Below are 20,174 nucleotides of genomic sequence, written 5' to 3' on the forward strand. Positions count from 1 at the left end.
AGGTGTCTAGTGTTGCTGGGCGATGGAGCGTAGAAGGAAGATGACAAGGAACGTGACGTCACAAGCTCAAATATGCAAATCTGCCCAAAACTGCCATAACTGCCAAAAGTATGGTTTGTGCTGACCAGGAAGCCAGGAGCAGAAACCGCTTGAGGTCCTCCACTTGGGACAGGTGCGGAAAGCGATGAGCAGGAGACTGGAAGAGGAATCCGAGAAATTTGAGGATTTGGCTGGTGGATGCTGGACGCGCAGCTTTGTCCGCTTGTCGCCAAATGAATTAAAGGATATCTGGAGAATTCTGAGATGAGTAAGTTGTTCTTTTATTTTAAGTTGAGAATCACCAACAACCAGACATTCCAGTCGCATACCTGGATCTCCGACAACTGATTAACGTTGTCAGAATCCTGGCATAAACATTCAGCACAAGATCGTGGTACATTGTTTAAAAACATGCACAACATGAGCCAGGATACTGACAAGAGGATGCTGACAATAGCAAACACTACACAAGTTCTCAAATAAACCATGTATTTATTGCTCTGGTGCCTTGATTGATCTTATATATGGTAGGAGTTATTATGCCTCGGTAAGATGATAAATTGTGGTTAAAGTCCCCTACCAACAATGCAGTCATTTCACAACTGTATGGGCCAATGGCATCATGCCTCAAAATATCAGCAAACACTTTACCCAGTAAATCATTTTCCATGTCAGACATGTTTATTTCAGATATATTGTTTAAGCTTATTTTAGATTGCCACGGCAAACTTACCATTCCAAAGAACGGACATCACAAGAAGTCCAACACAGGCCATAGTTGGACGTGCACAGATAAGTGAGTTATTTTCAAAGGTAATAATTCCAAGAGAGCTCTTGTGTTCCTAGAGGGCACAAAACTGCTACAAGTGCGGAAGTGGCAGGACTAGTTTCTGGTGTGCCATATCCAGTGTATTTCAATAGGTCAATCTGAGGAGGGAAATAATAGAAAATTGCACCTTAGTGATATGTTATCAAGGGGAAACGACCTTCACAACGCGGTCAAAACACTGCCATACATTCACATTGCTGCTTTTACAATGCAAGTTGTTACCAAGACTAGCACTGGAGGGCGGTCTGGACTAAAGAATAGTGTGATTTACTATTCCAAAACCTTCCCTACTGTACATAGGCGGGAGTTTCAATAGTAAATCATACTATTCCTACGTCCAGCACCATACAGCGCAAGTCGTTGTAACAGGTTGCGTTGTAAAAACAGCAAAGTAATGTACCGCAATCAAAATGATCGGGTGGTAACATCATACATCGGTTATCATGATATATAGAGTAACACACATACAATATATCCAACGCGTAACAATATATTAGATGAGTTATTTTTTTACACCAGGCAGATATACAATTGGATGTCCATTGGGCATCCAGCTCCTTTATGCACTTGATAACTCAGGAGAAATTTAGATAATGATTGACTACATCAGGAGCATTTTGACAAAAGTTTAATGCATATTTGGTGCACAAACAAATTCTTAAATCTGTTCCTTTTTTTACTGATTATGGAGGTCGCTGCTAAATTTTCCTTCACGGTCCTTGCATGCTTAACATTGCAGACCCCAGCATGGAAACTCTGCATCAGAAAGGCGGGCCTACAAGTAATGGTGGTAATTCTGTCTGAGAGAGTAGTCAGTTGTCAATCAGGTGTTTTGAATTACCTTTATGAACTAATCCATTCTTAAAATTAAAAAGCTCTACGATGATTCAAAAGGCAGGAAATATTGCAAACAAGGCTAGAGACACTGAGATTCATAATATTCTAAAAACCAAAACACGATAATTTTGGTCCACTGCCTGACAGAATACCCTGTTCAAAACAGTTGAACCTTTAACACCTTCCTGGCAGAGGAGCACTCAACAAAGTCCATTTCACGAAATGCCCATTGCTGAGTGCATAGTTCCAGAACTATGACTTTAAACACAATTTAACATGTAATATTCAGCAATATTATTAGGAATTAAATATCTATATAAAAATACCAGGACATGCAAAGATGATGTGAGTGTTCAAGATATTGAAGATTCAAAGCTATGGGATATATATCAGGGTCATCTCTAAAAAAATCATAAATGAGTGGATTGTAACCACAAATCACATGTTGAAGAGTATCCCTAATAGTCGAAGTAAGGGGTAGCAGGTGGGCCTGCTGATGGATTAAGGAGCTTAAAAAGGCTGAAAAAACAAGAAAAATACTCACAAGTAGGAATACATCTGAACAAGATACATCAGTCCCTTTTGCTGCATCTAAGGGAGACTGATTACGAGTGGGTCAGTTAATTCCAGCCCATGCATAAACCCCTGCATAAGCACAGGTCAGATTTATGAGTTAATAGTTATTTAACACGGAGATCGCGCAGCGGTTCAAGATGGCCGCCACTTGAAGAGGTCCGCTCAGACAAGCTGCGCTCGTAAACAAAGGGATTTCTTCTTGTCAGCGTTTTTGAGCAGAACAACGGATTTTGCTGTCGGAAATGACGGGGCATTATCGGGCAAGTTGTTGAACCAAATTACGGTCTTTTAAACACTATATCAGTTGATTTTGTTTTCTCTCACAAACAGCCGTCATTTTGTTTTTTCCCCACGGAGCCTTTTTCCTTTTTCTCTCACTGCAATGTGGTTCTGCAATGTGCCTGCCTAATTTCTGCTTCTCTCTACTGCTGAAGAGACTTGGTTCATCTGTGACAGTCATGCTGGATTGGTGACTCCTCCAACCTTTCTCTGCCTTACCTCAGTACTGTATCTACCAGAAATGACTTTTATTACCTATTACGCAATTAAAAAAGTGGCGTGAGTGCGTTCTCCATACAGAATTCTCTGTGTGCGTTCGTCACATGGTCTAGCAGTTAGCCTCATTGCTGTTTTATTGTACTTTTAATCCGCTCCTTCAGTGCTCCATCTTTCAACACTTTTTGTTGCTGCATTGAGCGGTTTGTCTGTCACTCTTTGGTCTAACAGAGTGCTGTTTTGCTTTGAACTTTCTCTTGGCTCCTTCTCCTTGATATCATCAAGAGTGGTTCTTTTTCCCCCTTTACTTCTTCTTCCTGCTGCAACTTTCCTGTGACATTAATTTCAAGATGTATTCCTCACATTCAACCAAATCTCATGGCACTTCTTCTGGAGGTCATAGAGAGCCTACTGCATCTTCTGGTAAGCGCATCAAAAAAGATACACCTTCCCTGTCGAAATCCCTGCTTCCTCTCACGCTAGAGAATATCATGGAGGAATTGCGCCTCATTCGTCCTTTTATGACTGACACAGTCGCTACTCTTCAGAGGTTGGACGACAAATGGTCTAGCCTCGATATGAGACTTACTGATGTAGAACAAAAGGTTAGTGATGCTCAGGATGTTATCGTTAAAGTCGACTGCCTTACCAAGGAAGTAAGCCAGCTTAAAAAGACCAAAGACGATTTGGAAAACCGCAATAGGCATAATAACCTATACATATATGGTATTCCAGAAGATTCTGAAGGGTCTGACATAATTCAATTCTTGAAAACTCAAGTCCTTCAAATTGTTGGTCTCCCAAAGAACACAGATTTCAATATTCAAAGAGCTCATCGTCTGGCTCCTAAGAATACATCTTCTACTTCTAAACCTGGAGGCATAATTGCTTACTTCCTACTATATTCAGACCTTATGATGATTCTAAATGCAGCCAAACAACATAAGCAGATGCTCTGGTCTGACTACAAAGTTTTCTTCACCCAAGATGTTTCTAAACCTACTGGTGCTCGATTGAAAGAATTTATAGATCTTCGTACTGCGTTGAAATCAATGAATGCTCGCTACAGACTAATCCATCCTTGTTTTCTTTTAAAGTATCCTATAAAGAAAGATCTTATAGCTTTGAAGATCCTGCTGACCTTCGAAAATTCATTCAAACTCACAAGGGAGAACCTATGGAAATGAGCAAACCCTAATTGTTTAGTTAATAACTCATTGTTTTGTTCTGTTAGTTGTAATTCAATATGTAATTCATGAGTTATAATATTTTCCTTGTTTGTCCTCTCCCATGTTTCACAGGTTTCTCCTTTCCAGCTTTATTGTAAAATGTTTCCATCTGTGTTGTCCTGTCGTCTGTAATGTGCGATCCAATCCTGCCGCTGTTTCCCTTAAGTGTTTGGTAAGTCCCCTTTATTTTGTTTTTTTTTGGTCATCTTCTGTTTTTGGTTTTCTCTTTCAAATTATTTTATTATTGTATGGTGACCTGTTCTTCTTGTCTCGGTCTATCTTGTTCGAGTGGCTGTTTTGTTCCCTGCCGCCCCCCTCCCACACTAATGTTATTTGGTGACTTGTTTTTCATGGCTAAAGCCATTTGGCTTTTTGTCATCCTTTTTTCGATGTCTTCTTATGGGGTACTATGTTCCCCTTCTCATTATTCTTCTTTTTCCTCTTTCCCTTTTTCCTCTTTCTCCCCCTCTTCTCGTCATTGCTTTCTTCTTTCCTGTACCCTTCTTGTTACTCTCTCCGGCAACATTCATATTATTCCCTTTGTTCTCCTTCTTCCTACTCTTCATCCAGGTATGTTTTTTTCATGGCTCCCTTAATGTACTCTTGCTCACATGTTTATGGTGTTCATGTGGTTGAATCTCTTCCATTTCTGTTCTTCATTATTTTTTATATCCTTCCATCCTCTGTCTCTTCTCACTTGTGCTCCTTTCTTTGTTACCTATTTTTCTTTCCTCTCTCCGGTATTACTTTTCTTGTCTATCCCTCTCTACATTATTTTCTTTTTTATCTCAGCCTATTAATTTTTATAGCTCTCTCTATATGCTTTGGTTCCAATTCCTTTGGTGGTCATATGGATCAGTTTCTTTTCCTTGTGCTTTTCGTCTTTCTCAACACTTCTTTCACAATTTTCCAACCTTATTCGCTTTTCCCCTCATGTTTTCTGACTGTTTTACATTCTCTCACCTATCTTCTTCCACCTACCAGGAATGAGTGGTCTTCACATTATCTCCTGGAATGTTAAAGGTTTTCGCAATCCTAATAAAAAGCAACGTGTTTTATCTGATTTGCGAGATTGAAATGTCAAATTTTGCTGTTGCAAGAAACGCATCTTACTTTGCAAGATCTGTCTTCATTGCGTAACCAATGGGTAGGAGAAGCCTTCTGCTCTCCAGCAGTTAACAACAGAAATGGTGTTATAATTTTGTTTCATAAATTGCTGACTGTACAGTTACAAAATTAATTGTATGACACTAATGGTAGATGGTTGTTTTTTGATAGTATTGTTATTAATGTACAACTTTCCTTTTGTAATGTATATGGCCCTAATGTTACTGATTTAACCTTTTGGAATGGTTTTTCCACACTCCTATCCTCACATGCAACTGATGATTTTATTATGGGTGGTGATTGTAACCAACTCTTGGATCCCTTTTTAGATCGGAAATCACAAACAAAATATGTTCCCAATAAGATGCAAAAATCCTTTTGCAACACCATCTCTTCTAGAGGCCTCATAGATTCCTGGGGAATATCCCACCTGATTCTCATGAATTCTCCTTTTTTCCTCCAGTGCACACATCACACTCCCCTATAGACCATATTTTCCTCACTCAACATGCTTCCCAATCTATGACTTACTCAGAAATAGTTTCTATTCTTATTTCAGACCATGCACCCATTATTTTAGATATGGATTACCCCTCACCCAATTCCACTTCTCGGCGTTGGCGCTTTAATAATTCTCTCCTCTTAGATTCCCAGTTTATTGAACACTTTAAGCTTTCCATGGATAAATTATTTCATAATAATCTTAACTCTACCTCTGATTTTCACTGGGATGCCTTCAAGGCTTCCACTAGAGGTTGTATTATTGACTTTGTATCCCGAAAGAGGAAAAAATCCCTGACACATTCATCTCACATCCTTAAACAAATTAAAGAACTTGAACATCTTTACTTCACCACTAACTCCTCTGACACATGCTCTTCTCTTATCAAAACAAAAATGCAATATAACAAACATTCTTGGGACTCTGCTTCCAATAACCTTCTCAAATGTAATGCTAAAATGTATGGAAGACGTAACAAAGCAAAAATCTAAGATGGTCGCTATCTCTGATTCTCATGGAGTTCGTCGGTCCTCTGATGATAAAATCCTTGACTGTTTTGTTTAATACTACTCTTCCCTCTACACTCCAGAATCCAGTCCCTCCTCCGCACAAATTGACTCTTTCTTTCAATCTATTCCCAAATCTCTTGATAACCTGGTGGATCTCTCATCCCTTGACATTCCTATTTTGGAAAAGGAAATACTCAATGTAATCACTCTTCTGCCCAAGGATAAAACACCCAGTCCAGGTGGTTTTACTGTGCATTTTTATCTTCACTTTACAACTATTTTAATACCACACTTGCTTTCCTTCATCAATCAATGTCTTGCTAAAGGAAAATCTAGGGGTTCCTTCACACAGGCAATGCTTTGCCTAATTCCTAAAAAGGATAAGGATCCCTCCCTTTGCAAAAATTACCAGCCTATTTCCTTAATCAACACTGAATGTAAAAAGTATGCCAGTCTGGGTTTGTCAAGGGTAGATCTATCACCGATAACTCGAGAACTCTCCTTAATATCATCAACCTTGCTTCTAAGATGGACTCCCCTGTTGCGGCTATCACCTTAGATGCTGAAAAAGCTTTTGATAGGGTTAGTTGGGATTTTAAGTTTGGAGCACTGAAATTGTATGGTTTTAGTCCCCCCATTATTCATTATATTCAACTGTTTAATTCTGATCCTTCTGCTTCTATTTGGGTTAATGGCTCTTAATCTAAGTATTTTCCCCCTCATAGAGTTACTAGACAGGGATTTCCCCTTTCTCCTCTTCTTGTCAACCTCGGATTGGAACGTTTCCTGGAAAAAATACGCTGTTCAACATCCTATACTGGCTTCACATACAAGACTATTGACATCAAGTTTACTGCTTATGCAGACGATATTTTACTTTAAATTTGTAACCCGGACACTTCTTTACCCGCGCTTTTCTCTTTACTACATGAATACTCCTCAGTTTCTGGATACAAATTGAATGTCAACAAATCTGAAATCCTACCCCTTAACAAATTCTGTCTCTCTCATATGTTCCAAGGTTCTAGCTTTGAATGTAATCCCAGATACATTAAGTGTTTAGGTATCCTTTATGCCAATACTATTGGAGAAACCATCAAACTCAATCATAAAGATATACTTAAAAAGGTTTCTTCACTTATAGACGGCTGGTCCCCCCTTTTCTTATCGTGGTGGGGAGGCTAGCAACTATTAAAACGATGCTTCTTACTATTGTTAACTTTTATCTCTCGATGCTTCCTATCTCTCTCCCACATTTTTTCTTCAAAACCATAAACCGCCTCCTAAGACAATTCTTATGGAATAATCGCAAAGCTAGAATTTCTCTCTCTCGTCTTCAACAACCCAAAAAGTTAGGTGGGGTTAACTTTCCTAATATTTTTAGATTTCCCTCAGCCTTTACTTTAAAACAAATTTGGCCTTTCCTAAGATTAGTCTTCTCCTCCCTTAACTGCCTGGAGCTCAATAGAACTCAAGCAACTCTCTTCTTTTTCTTTCCTTACTGCTACTCACTTATTTCAACCTCCGAAGAGATTTCTTTCTCCCATATTTAAACACTCTAAAGCACTAGCTCTTTCCTAGTTTCGTTCCTTTCTCTCACAAGCTCACCTTCACTTTTTAACTTCAATTTAGTATAATAAATCCCTAAAGATTAATAACACATCATGATGCTGTAGTGGTGCTGACTGATGCTGTCGTGGTGCTGAGTGATGTTGTGGTGGTGCTGAGTGATGCTGTGGTATAGTTTCTATAACCCTTTCGGGCTCTACGTTGCACCTTGTTACATTTTACTATTCCTTCATTTCTTTATACTGCAACTTGTTTTTGTAATGTTGTTTTTGTAATGATGTTTTACTTGGTATATCTTATTTAATAAAGCTTTCTACACTCAAAAAAATATTTACACATCCAATTATTATCACATCTGTTAAATACTTCAAGCTTTATTACATACTTAGCAAGTCAAAAGTGCTGACATGTAACTGGGCAACTGTGTACTGTATTGTAAGTAAAGCTCTCTTTTTGTATAATCATCACCAAGTTTTTAGGCCTATGCTGCTGGTTTTTGTACTCTGAGAGTGCACTGAGGCCTGCTAACCAGACCAAGTGTCAGTTGCCAGTGCCCTAACCCTAGAACATGTATGTTGCATTAGCCTCTACTTAATTAGCATGAGCTAACTTACCTATAAGTCTCTAGCATACGGTAACCATGGGTACCCAGGGAATCTAAGTTAGACAGGCACCCCAGGGATTATAGCACTGGTTGTGCCAACCAGGCAGGAAGAGCAGTTTTAAATTGCTAGCCCGACTTTGCCATTTAAAGTAATGGCCAAGCCAAGCCTCCCCCTGCACTATGTGTAAGTCATGCCTATGGCAGGACTACTTAGACCAAAGACAGGGTCCAAGATATTTCAGGGGCAGAACATGTATTTCATATGGTCTGATAGTAAAAAGGTAAAACTGGCATTTTTACTGTGGAAAGGTTTGGTCACCCAATTGGCAAGAGCAGAGTTACACGCTGACCACTCATCCGTGCTAACTCAGGAACAGTGCAATCAAAGTTGATTCTCTAAGGTACCAAACAGCTCATTACATTAAATATGATTTGAATCCCAAGTCAAAATTAATGTAACTTGTTGCAGTGGGCAAGTTTTGTAAAATTGCAACATTGTTGTCTTTATTGTTCTGTGACTTTAATGGTTGCTTATGGGGTCTGTCCCTGAGTCAGCTTTCTGTCTTCCTGGGATATCTTCCAAAGATACAATGGAGCTGATATGGAAAAGAGGTGTTACCTATCTTTTGCAGGAAGCAATGCTTATTCCCCACAAACAATAGGTTCTATTGGTACCACTGTATTATTATTTATCAGGTACGCTAAACAGTAGCTACACTTGTAATCAGGGCCAGAACGTCTTGGACTTGCAATGTGTGAAGAAGTCCATAACCATTCAATACAAGATTAATTGGTTTATTAAGATGGAAGAAATATAAGATCTCATCCACAGCAGACACAGACATCAACTGCTTCAGCAAAGGATTACATGTCTAACATTCTAGAGCGTACATGTATACATCACATTCTACATTTTAACATTCTATAATTCCCATTACACAGAAGAGAAGGATACCACACACCTTCCCCCAAAACCCCCAAAAAACAAGAATATACATCAATTCAGAACTACACCCCAAAAAAAACAAAAGATTACTTCAAGACATAGTCACGAAGAGCTGCGGGAACTCTAATCACACGAGAACTCTGCCTAACAGGAGTGTGAACTACAATTTGACCACTGTTGTTGATAGAATTAGGAGAATTGTCTGTGTTTTTTGATTCACCTTTTTTTAATACCAACCCAGAAACAGGAGCAATACGATTTAAATTCCATATACGTCCATCATCTAGTTTAACTGCATTATGAAAGAGTTGAGTAACACGAAAAGGAGAGGAGAATTTTGACCCATAGGACTTAAAAGGGAGGCGAACTCTGACATGATCACCAACAGAAACATTTGTGTGAGCAAAAGCATGTCTGATGTCGAAGTTCACCTTCCTATTAGTGGACCTAACATGTTGTCTGATCAAGCTCAAATCTTTGTCTGAGCTCTTGGCCCCGACACCTAAGCTTCTCATCCAAGACTGGAACATGTACGTGTTCGGCGTGCGACCTCTGAATAAGACAAACGGTATCTCACCAGTGGTGGAATGTGGTGTGATTCTATAAACCATAACTCTTTCAAACAAATTCACATTCCAATCAGTGCCTTGATCTTTTGACACCTGAATAGATTCTTTAAGTACCCGGTTGAACCTCTCTACCATTCCGTTGCATTCTGGATGATAGAGAGAGCAACGATTGTGCTTAATGCCCTTGTTAATTAGGAAATCCTCCATCTCTTTAGAGACAAATTGGACCCCATTGTTTCAGGAAAACCCTCCCTACAGAAAATATCTTGTAAAAACTTAGTAACACTCTTGGTTTCAATGCTTTTGGGTGACCTTTACCTCGGGCCATCTAGAGAACATGTCAATCAGGACCAAGATATAAAATAGACCACTTTTATTAGAAACTGGCCCTAAAATATCCCGCGCCACATCTTGCCAACACCGTGTAGGGACACAATCATTGGTTGCATTCTAGTCTTGCAAACCTTGTCCGAAGTGCTGCACTCAACACAATCTCTTATCATACGCTCGGCAAAGATATCTATGCCTGGCCACCAGAAATGTAAGCGGACCCTCTCTTTCGTCTTTGATCTGCCCTTGTGTCCTTGATGAGATAATTGAACAATCTTCAAGGAGGAACAAGTCTAGTGCCCCACCAAAGTAAATTCTCCCTCACAGAAAGCTGATCTTTCACATTCCAAAATGTCTTAGCGTTCTCATTTAGGTTGTTAAGGCAAGGCCAACCTACCTGAACCAACTTTCATATCTGTTGCAAGTCCGCGTCCTTACCCATAGCGTCCCTCCAATCAGTTTCCGGAACAACCGCTTCCACAATCTCACATACTTTGAACTCATCCACCTCCCACGAGTCTTCAGAGTCTAAAGAAGTTTGTGCATCGTGCTCAGGTATCAACCTGGAAAGGCAGTCCGCAACTTTGTTATTGACACCAGGTAAATACTTCACTTCAAATTCAAAATCCTGAAGAGCTGTTACCCATTTGCAAATACGAGAAGAAATGGCATCAAGACTTTTTTTGCAAAAGACATCCTCGAAAGGTTTGTGATCTGTATGGACCGTGAAAGGATTGCCCCATAGAAATGTCTTTAGCTTCTTGATAGCCCAAAAAATACACAAGGCCTCCTTCTTGATCACTGAATAAAGCAACTCTGAACCAACAAGAGCCCCGGAAAGAAACAAGATAGTAACTTCTTTGCCATCCCTCATTTGTTTGAGAACAGCACCCAGGCCCCGAGAACTCGCATCAGTAACTAGAATTGAGCTGAAAAAAATATCAAAACTTTGCAGAGACGGAGCCAAGTTAAGATCCCCCTTCACATCCTCATACTCATTTTTTACACTCTCGTGACCATGTAAATTTCACTCCTTTTTTTAAAAGCGATCTCATGTTAAACGTTTTGCATGCAAAACGCAGTATAAATTTATTATAATATTCTGCCATGCCTAAGAACGTAACCAGCTCTTCTCTTGTCCTTGGTGTGGCAAGATCACATATAGTTTTTATCAACTTATCTTTAGGCCTGACTCCACCAGCTGTCAAACAGTGACCCATATAGTCAATTTCCATAAGGTTGAATCTACACTTTTTTTCCCTGAGTGTCAAACCTCTTTCAGTAAAACGCTCAAGAACAGACCTGACTCTAAAATTGTGTACTTTTTGAGACGACCCATACACCAGCACATCGTCTTGGTATATCTTAACTCCATCAACCCCCTTTAATCCATGGACTTCTCATCAATTCTAACCTGATGATAGGCTACTCTGAGGTTGAGTGTAGAAAACACACACGCATCACCAAGTTGAGTTAACATAGTATTGATGTTGGGTAAAGGATACCTATCAGCTGCAACCCCCCCAATTGAGAGCTCGAAGGTCCACACAAAAACGAATTTCACCTGAAGCCTTACATGCCAAAACAACTGGAGCCACCCATTTACTCGCTTCAGTCTCGATAATAATGCCCTCCTTTTTGAGCTTCTCTAATTCAGAGCGCATCGGTTCCTGCATAGCTAAAGGTACATTACGCACTTTGGATGCTATAGGACTTGCATCTGCTTTCAAAATGATGTTGTGGACATAACCTGACAGACAACCCAGTTTATCACTAAAAACCTGTTTGAATTCAGCACGCCAATCAGGATGAGATTCCCCAGACGACACAGAGTTCAAAACAATTGGGTCAACAAGCGAATCTTCATTTGGTGGAAGAGAAGATGGTAAACTACATTTTGCGTTTTGAGCTTTCGTATCTGACCTAATGTCTCTCAGGATAATACAGGGATTCCCTCCAGGAACTAAAGAAACTCCCAAATCAGCTTGGTGGAACCAACTGAGTATGCTGTCTCCCCTGCATGAGATGTGGATTTTACCCGCAGTCAGCCTCCCTTTGTAGTCAATCTCACCATTAAAATAACCAAAAAGTTTAATTGGTTGATTGCCATAGGCCAACGGTCTTTTATCAGGCTTGAATACTTTCACATTGCCAACAAGGTTCTTGTCAAAGAAAGATTTAGGTATCAGGGTAATTTTCGCCCCGGAGTCAAAAAGCATTTTAACCACACAATTATTAATGGAAACATTATCTACAGCCCCTTTGCACTTTTTATCACCTGACAAAGAAATTTCCCCACAATGTAAGGTGTCAGAATCAGAATCAGAATCCTCTTGGAGCGACACCTCTTTAACACGTCTATTCTTCTTATTCTTAGGGGACCACAGAACACCTCAGGTTCAACTGGTTAACTTTGCTATAGATCCCCAGTCACTTTAAATAAAAGTCATAGCCCTTTGGGTATCTACAGACAATTGTAATTCTTTCTGTCATTTGACACTACACCCAAGCACTTAACACAGGCAGTGAACAAATCTCACCTAAAGAGCCCCCTTTGATAATATAACCCCTGAACCTGTTACCCATTACTGCATTGTTGCAGTCTAAATGCCATTAATAAATGTTTTTGTGTCAAATTAAACACACAGGTTTTTGTAGGAGAACTCGTACCACCAATAGTCATGTATTCCTAGCCCTGCTAAGAGTGCTAACCCAAAGGGCTATGACTTTTATTTAAAGTGACTGGGGATCTATGGCAAAGTTAACCAGTTGAACCTGAGGTGTTCTGTGGTCCCCTAACCATGGCCTACCTGATTCAAGCCATACTGCCTTACATAGGTAAGTGGTATTTCTTTAGGACCTTCTCAACAACCCTACTCTGTCAGGAGAATTGTGGAGAAGTGTGGCTCACTGGTTAAAGCGGCAGACTCAGAAGCAGAGATCGGGCCCGGGACCAGGGTTCAAGTCCCGACGCGGCAGGGTCTTGGGCTCAATGTCTGCGGACTCGATAATTCTCGCCTCAGCGCCTACTCTAATCATGGGTCCCACGCTGCAACTCTGGGCAATAGCTTGCTTAATCTCCACAACGGCCCCTACAACACTGGGATGCCTGGCTTCACCCTGGGGGTGCCCAGGAGTGGCATCTCACAGGGAGAGCCAGGAAGGGTTCCACAGTGTTATACAGTGCTAGGACACCTCGTTGGGGCAGCTGTTGCGCTTTACAAAATACACTACATTTACATTTACATGGTCAGATATCCCGGAAGAATCTATTACATAATGTGCAGTGCATTGTAATGCTCTCAGGTATTACAAATGGTGTGGAGTCTAATATACAATCAACATCAATTAAAAAGCAACTGCTTTATGGAGTCCTAAGACCTATAGAAAACAACAGCCTTCTAAATTGTGATATGTACATCTGCCTTTTTTTATATGTTGTGAAAATGCTGGTTAGGAAGGCTTGATAGACTGACCCACCTACTTAAAGTTATTTATTTATTTATTGTAGTTAACTATTTTGTTAGTTCATTTAAGATCAGGGTTAAGGTTTATAATAATTGCAACAAACTGAAACTAGTTGGGACCTGACATATCATCCCTCAAGCCCCCCCACTTCTTCTGCAGCCTAACTTATAATGTCGCAACACTCTCCCATACTCTGCCATACTCTCCTAATACCTTTTTTGGGCAATGTAGACACACACCTGAGCCCCAAAATTCTGACAAACTACAACCATTGCAGAACAATGTCTCAAATAAAAAAAAAACCCACTGTCATAGCTCTCAATGTAAATGGAATGACCCATTACATTAGGACATTAGGACACAGTGCAATACCCTCAAAGACGTGCATGATAGTGTAAGAAAGTGAGGTATTTATTTGCGTGTTATAACAAGTGATAACGTCTCTAACCTGTTAGCTCTAGACAAATGATTCAATCATTTACACCTGTACTCATTCCCTGGTAGTCATACCACAGATCAAACAGAGTTACTTAGCAAAAAAGTAAATGATTAGCATTGAAAAGTACCAGAACAGTTAAAAAATTCAAAAGCCCAACACAATGAAAATAACACTCCAGCTTATAAAAATAGAAAAAAATGTAACCATACTACAACGAAAACTAAACAAAAGGCAAAAATCCATTAAGCGCAAATGGAGTTATGATTTTTTAAAGATCTAGGAGAAAAGCTGTCAACAAAAAAGAAAGTGGCATTGAGAAATACTGCTCGCCGGTGACCAGTACCAAGGCGTGATTTCAGGCTAACCATGATGGACAGCTGGTCTGAGATGCCAAGCAGGTTTTCCCAGCCAAAGGCTCTACTTCATGATTAGGGTCTCATTCCAATTTCTGGTGGATCACCACTCACAGGCCATAGGTGGCGGACCTTCTGACTTCTGAGCTTGCAGTCCGACAACGGATAAGGATACTGACAGTCAGAGTTCATCAGGCCGAGGGAAAGGCTTCCACCTCTGTCAGGCTCAAGAAGCTCTGTGGGGTGGTGGTTGGAATTCTATTCCCTACAATTGGGGAGGGTGCCTGCCATAGGGATTAGAATGTTTCTTTTCCCTCAGTCTTTACGTGGCAGTCCAACCACCATGTAAAGTCAGACGGAAAGGGACTTTGGGGCTCCTAGCAGGGCCCCGTCCCCAGTGGGCCTCCAGCTATAGGGCCTGGAGGTCCCATGTGGTACCCCCCAAACATCCATGCACTGTGTGCCTGGCTCCAAATGGTACCTGGCACAAGGTGCATAGATGTCTGAAAATATCACTGTTTCTTTTGCGGCTTGTGATGCGGCCCTTTTACGGGAAACAGCACAAGCCACAAAAGAAAAAGGCAAGTTTGTGACTGCCTGCATGGTGGTCGTATTCTAATTGGGTTGTCAGGACCGCCAACTCTTTGTTGGACGGTCCTATGTCCAAAACGATGGCGGTCAGAAGCTTGTTCAAACACCATCATAATGAGGGCCTTAGTCTCTGAAATGGAAATCTAAATCCTTTTGGAAGCATCAGGTAGATGCCCGAAGTCCTCTTAAAGGCATATAGCCATTGGATGAAGTCCTGTTGAAGTCCCTGGTTTTTGGTGGGACAAGATCAAAGCAGGATAAATTCAGCTTTGACAGCCACCTAAGTCCTCACATTGGATGGATACATTTGCACCCATCTTCATTTCTACCTTCTTTTAATTGAGTTCAGAATAATACAGTGGGGTAAGACTCAAGCTGCATTCCACAAATTCACATCATGCACCTTGAGTGCAAGGACCCACTTGTGCTCCAGCTGCCTTGTTAATGCAACAACTTTTCCAACTTTACAGAGTTTGTTGTAGTCTAGCTGGAAACAACAAAGCATCCCATGAGCTTTCTCACAGCACTGTGGGCCTCATTTATGAGGCCCCTTGCGCCATTGGAACATCACTTTTTGTGACGTTCCGTGGTGCTGAAGCCTGCGTGATATTTATCTGGCAGCACTAAACCACTTTTCTGGGCTTGATGCTGCCTGATAAATATCAGTCCCTTTAATGCAGTGTTCTGCATTAAAGGGGTTTGCAATTGGTGTTGCTGCGGGCGTTCCCAGCAACATCCATGGCCTTTTGACACTGCCCCAGATTTACGAAAAATCGTAAATCTGAGGCAGTGCCAAATGCTTACGCCTCTCAGGGGAGGTGTAAGGGAGGGGCAACGGGGAGAAATATCTTTCTTTCTCCTCGTTTTTCCTTTTTCTATGTGTGCTGCATTCTGCAGCACAAGTAGAAAGAGGAAAAGCCTCTTGTGATTATTTTTGTACAGAAAGGTTTCCCTTCCTGTACAAAAATGATCATGCCCGCAGCACAGGCACCCTTGCACCACTGTGCATTGGCGTAGACAGCTCACTGTGCACCGGCGCAGGGGAAAAGGACAGGAATGCACTGTATGTTATAGATACGGTGCATTCCTGCCCTTTTCTTGTGCTGTAGGGTAGCGCAGCAGGAAGGCCTGCTGCGTTTCTCTAAGGCAAAACCTCATAAATGAGGACCTAAGTGTTCAGAACCTACACTAGCAGAGGTCACCTACAGGGCCTAGGCCATGTCCAGTTGTAATTGAGCGACTGGTCTTTGGAGAAAAAGGCCTTGTAATACAGCTGTAGCCATACAGAAGGTTTGACCATTTGCATTCACTTCCTTGGCCTGGGTGAGAATGGGAGCATGCCCAATCCTTCAGCTGTCCTTACAGGTCTCCAACAGTAGGTTTGGTCCTCCTTCTAATATTCTCCAAGTCCAGATGGTGTGGGTGAGGTGCAAGCATTTGACGTTTCCCAAGCCAATGGGTGGAGGTGAATCCTGGATACTCCCTAATGAGAAACAACCTAACAAAGGCAACAGTCCCCACTTTTGCAGCACATCCTGTTTACCTTACTGCAGACTATCCCATATTGAACCAAGATGGCACCAGCCTTCTGCCCCAGAAGGCAACGTGTTGGCCAGCTAGGGTGCATTTACAGTAATGAGCAATCCCCTCTTAATCAGCTAAACCAAACTTGTTCTGGGACACTCCCTCTCCCACATGGCTGGCCCCAAACTGGCTACTGGTGCCTTAATAGATTTCCATTACTCAGGCCTTCCCTTACACTAAACTATGAATGGGGAGGCCACACATCTGTGTTTTTCAAGTTAAGGAAGTTCCTTGAACCGCCTTAGTTTACCTTCTTAAGCTTATATGTATAAAATGCTCTACATGCAGCCCATCCTGTCACTGTCAGACCAAGGGACACGCACGATAATTCCCAGGACTTCTGCAGATGCAAGAGTACCATTCAACAATTCCTCCTGAGGTTAACCTTACTATCACAACAGATGACTGACAGCAAATAGGGATAAGGAATTGGTGAGTGAGAGAGAGTGATATTCTGGTGCACCTGGAGCTCCCAATGAAAGAATGACAGATGTTTGTTGATCCGTTTTTTAATTTTTCGTTTTTAAATTTTATTCTGAACTGTCTGGAACTACAGAGCAGGCTTAGATTATGCTAATTTTGTTGGCTACATCCAGTGCATCATAGTCTGGAGCTAGACGCACATATGCCTTCTTCTCGCCATCTGGCCTGATCAGGGTGTTGACCGACCTTGGCAACATCAATATCATAAAGCTTCTTTACAGCCTGTTTGATCTGGTGCTTGTTAGCCTTGACATCCGCAATGAAGACCAGCGTGTTATTATCTTCAATCTTCTTCATGGCAGACTCCGTGGTAAGAGGGAACTTAATAATCGCATAATGGTCAAGCTTGTTACTACGAGGAGCACTCTTCCTGGGATACTTCGGTTGCCTCCTTAACCTCAAGGTCCTCGGCCTCTTGAAAGTGGGGGCTGTCCTAATTTTCTTCTTCTTGTGACAGTGTACCCCCTTAAGAACAGCCTTCTTAGCTTTCAAAGCCTTGTACTTTGCTTCAGTTTTAACAGGGACAGCTTCCTTCTTGGCCTTCGGTGCCATGTTGGGGGTGAAAAAAAGCCATGTTTGTTGATCCATTTGATCAGAACCCTTCATGTTCTAGTGGTAATGTACACTCTTTCTTCCAGGAGAGGTACTCTGTGACAATAGGGAACAGTATAAAATACTTTAGGCAACCATACATAAATGCTTTACAATCAGCTTGCAAAAAAAACAAATGATGGACATAATGCAAAACAATGTCATACATTCAGCCCAGTACAGAGATCTGGGCTTAAAACCATTGTTTTTTGCTCCCCATGGCATTCCAGTTTGGACCCAGCCATTTGCAAAACAGTCTTTGCCCTGTGCCACATTGAGAACAGTCCAGCCCGAACTGCCAGGCCAGGTCCTCCCTGGACTGGAAATAAGCATCCTAGGACCGGTTTTGGTCTTTAGGCCCTTATAAGCCAGGATAGCTTGACTCCAGTGGCATGGAGCACACGGGACCCACATCTGGGCATACCCATCACATTTGGGGTGACAAATGCAAAAAGAACAATTGATGGACAGAATGCAGAACAATTTCATACATTCACCCCAGTACAGAGATCTGGGCCTAAATCCATAGTTTTTTAGCTCACCATGCCATTCCACTTTGGACAAAGCCATATGCAGATAAGTCTTGACCCTGCGCCCAATGGGAACAGTCCAGCCCGAACTGCCAGGTCAGGTCCTCCCTGGCCTGGAAACAAGCATCCTAGGACCAGTTTCAGGCTATCAGCCCTCATCAGCCAGGATAGCTTGACTCCAGTGGCATGGAGAGCATGGGGCCCACGTCTGTGTATACCCGTCCCACTCTGGGTGACGAATGCAAAAAGAATAATTGATGGACAGAATGCAGTACATTGTCATACATTCACCCCATTACAGAGATCTGGACCTAAATCCATCATTTTTTTTCTCACGTATGGGCACACCCGTCCTGTTAGAGCTGGGGGTCTCTAGTTGGCAATGGTATATACTTTTGACCAAATAGGGACCCTTGCTTCTAAGTCAGGACAAGTGTAATACACTCCTAGATAACCCCTGCTCACCCCCTTGGTAGCTTGGCACAAGTAGACAGGCTTATCTCAGAGGCACTGTGTGTTAAGAATTTGTGAATATACACAGTAATACAGTAAAAACACTACAGATGGACACCACACAGGTTTTAAAAAGATGGACATTAGTATTCTTTATATAGACTTACCACAAGACCACAAACAACAAAAATCCACAATACTGTACTTAAAGTTAACTTAAAGATGGTAAAAGTTACTTAGTTCAAGTTGATGATGAATGCGACCCAGTTCTCACAAAAGTACCTGGATGCGTAACACAAAACAAACAAAAGGCTCGCAGATTGGGAGAGGCGTCAGTTCCGTGCATCGGGGGAGATGATGCGTCGTGCCTCAATGCTTGCGCAGGATAGGGGATGTGTCTTGATCCTTACATGCGATGATGCATAGATGCTCGTCCTGCGGCCTGGTTGCGATGCGCAAGCTGACACCTCGATGCAATGTGACAATCCGGGTATGATGCGATAAGATGGCGCCCTTGATGAGACAATTTGAAGACTATGCGTGCACGCCAGGCGGCTCTGCGGCGAACTCTGTAGCTTTGGAGCCGTGACAGGCCCTGTGGCACGCTTCTCTGGCGATGCAACGGTGACCTTTTTGCGGTGACATGCTTCTCCGGTGATGCTTCAGGTAACAGCTTTGACGAAGGCACGCTTCCTGGTGATGCAGCAGCAACAGCTGCGACTGCGACATGCTTCTCTCGATGCATCGCGCTTCCAGCGACACGCAGGCTTCTACAGACAGAATTCCCAGCAAGGAAACTCTGAGGGGAGCTGGAGGTGAAGTCTTTTGTCCCTGGGACTTCAGCAGGAGGCAAGAACAAGTTCAAGCCCTTGGAGTAATATTCTGCAAGATGATGAAAGTTCTGTAAAAATTCCTTCTCCTTTCCTTGGCAGTAAAGAAACCATTGCAGGCCAACCGAGCAAACAGCACACTAGCAGAGGGGCAGTCCAAACTCCTGCAGCTTCCATGGTTCTTCTCCCTGACAAAAATGTTTGTCTTGTTCCCAGAAGTGATTTGAAGTTCTTGGGTCTGGGTCCCAATATTTATACCCCAAAATCCTTTGTCCTCTGAGGGCAGAGGAGGCTTTGCCTAGTCCAAACCAGTTCTGGAGCACTCAGTTTACATGACTCCCTCTTTCCTTTCACAGTGCAGGGCAGAAGTATCAGCCACACCACAGGAGATGGAGCCAGCATTGTGGAGAAAAATCACAGCCCTGGAGCACTCTGTTGACATGACTCCTGCTCTCCTTTCATAGTGCAGGGCAGAGACATCAGACTCATCACAGGAGGTGGAGCCGACATTGTGTAGGGAAGGCACAGCCCAGTTCAGGTCCCAGGTGCAACTCCTTCCTCCCATCTCTCTATTCACCACTGGGCTGACCCACCCTGTCTCCTGGAATCCCCCAACCCCTGTCACCAAAACTCCAGACAAGGAATACACAACCTAGCAGAGGCAGGCTTGGATAGTTAGGCAAGAAAATACATACTTTCTAAAAGTGGTAT

General features: G+C 42.0%; 1 pseudogene; it reads right to left on the reverse strand.

Annotated features, from left to right (window-relative positions):
- Positions 1–17,139: 17,139 nt before the first annotated feature.
- On the reverse strand, positions 17,140–17,623 carry LOC147701136 (large ribosomal subunit protein uL23 pseudogene; annotated as a pseudogene).
- Between the last annotated feature and the right edge of the window lie 2,551 nt (positions 17,624–20,174).

Source organism: Lissotriton vulgaris, chromosome 7 (assembly GCF_964263255.1).
Source record: "Lissotriton vulgaris chromosome 7, aLisVul1.2, whole genome shotgun sequence".
In the NCBI taxonomy this organism is placed as follows: domain Eukaryota; kingdom Metazoa; phylum Chordata; class Amphibia; order Caudata; family Salamandridae; genus Lissotriton; species Lissotriton vulgaris.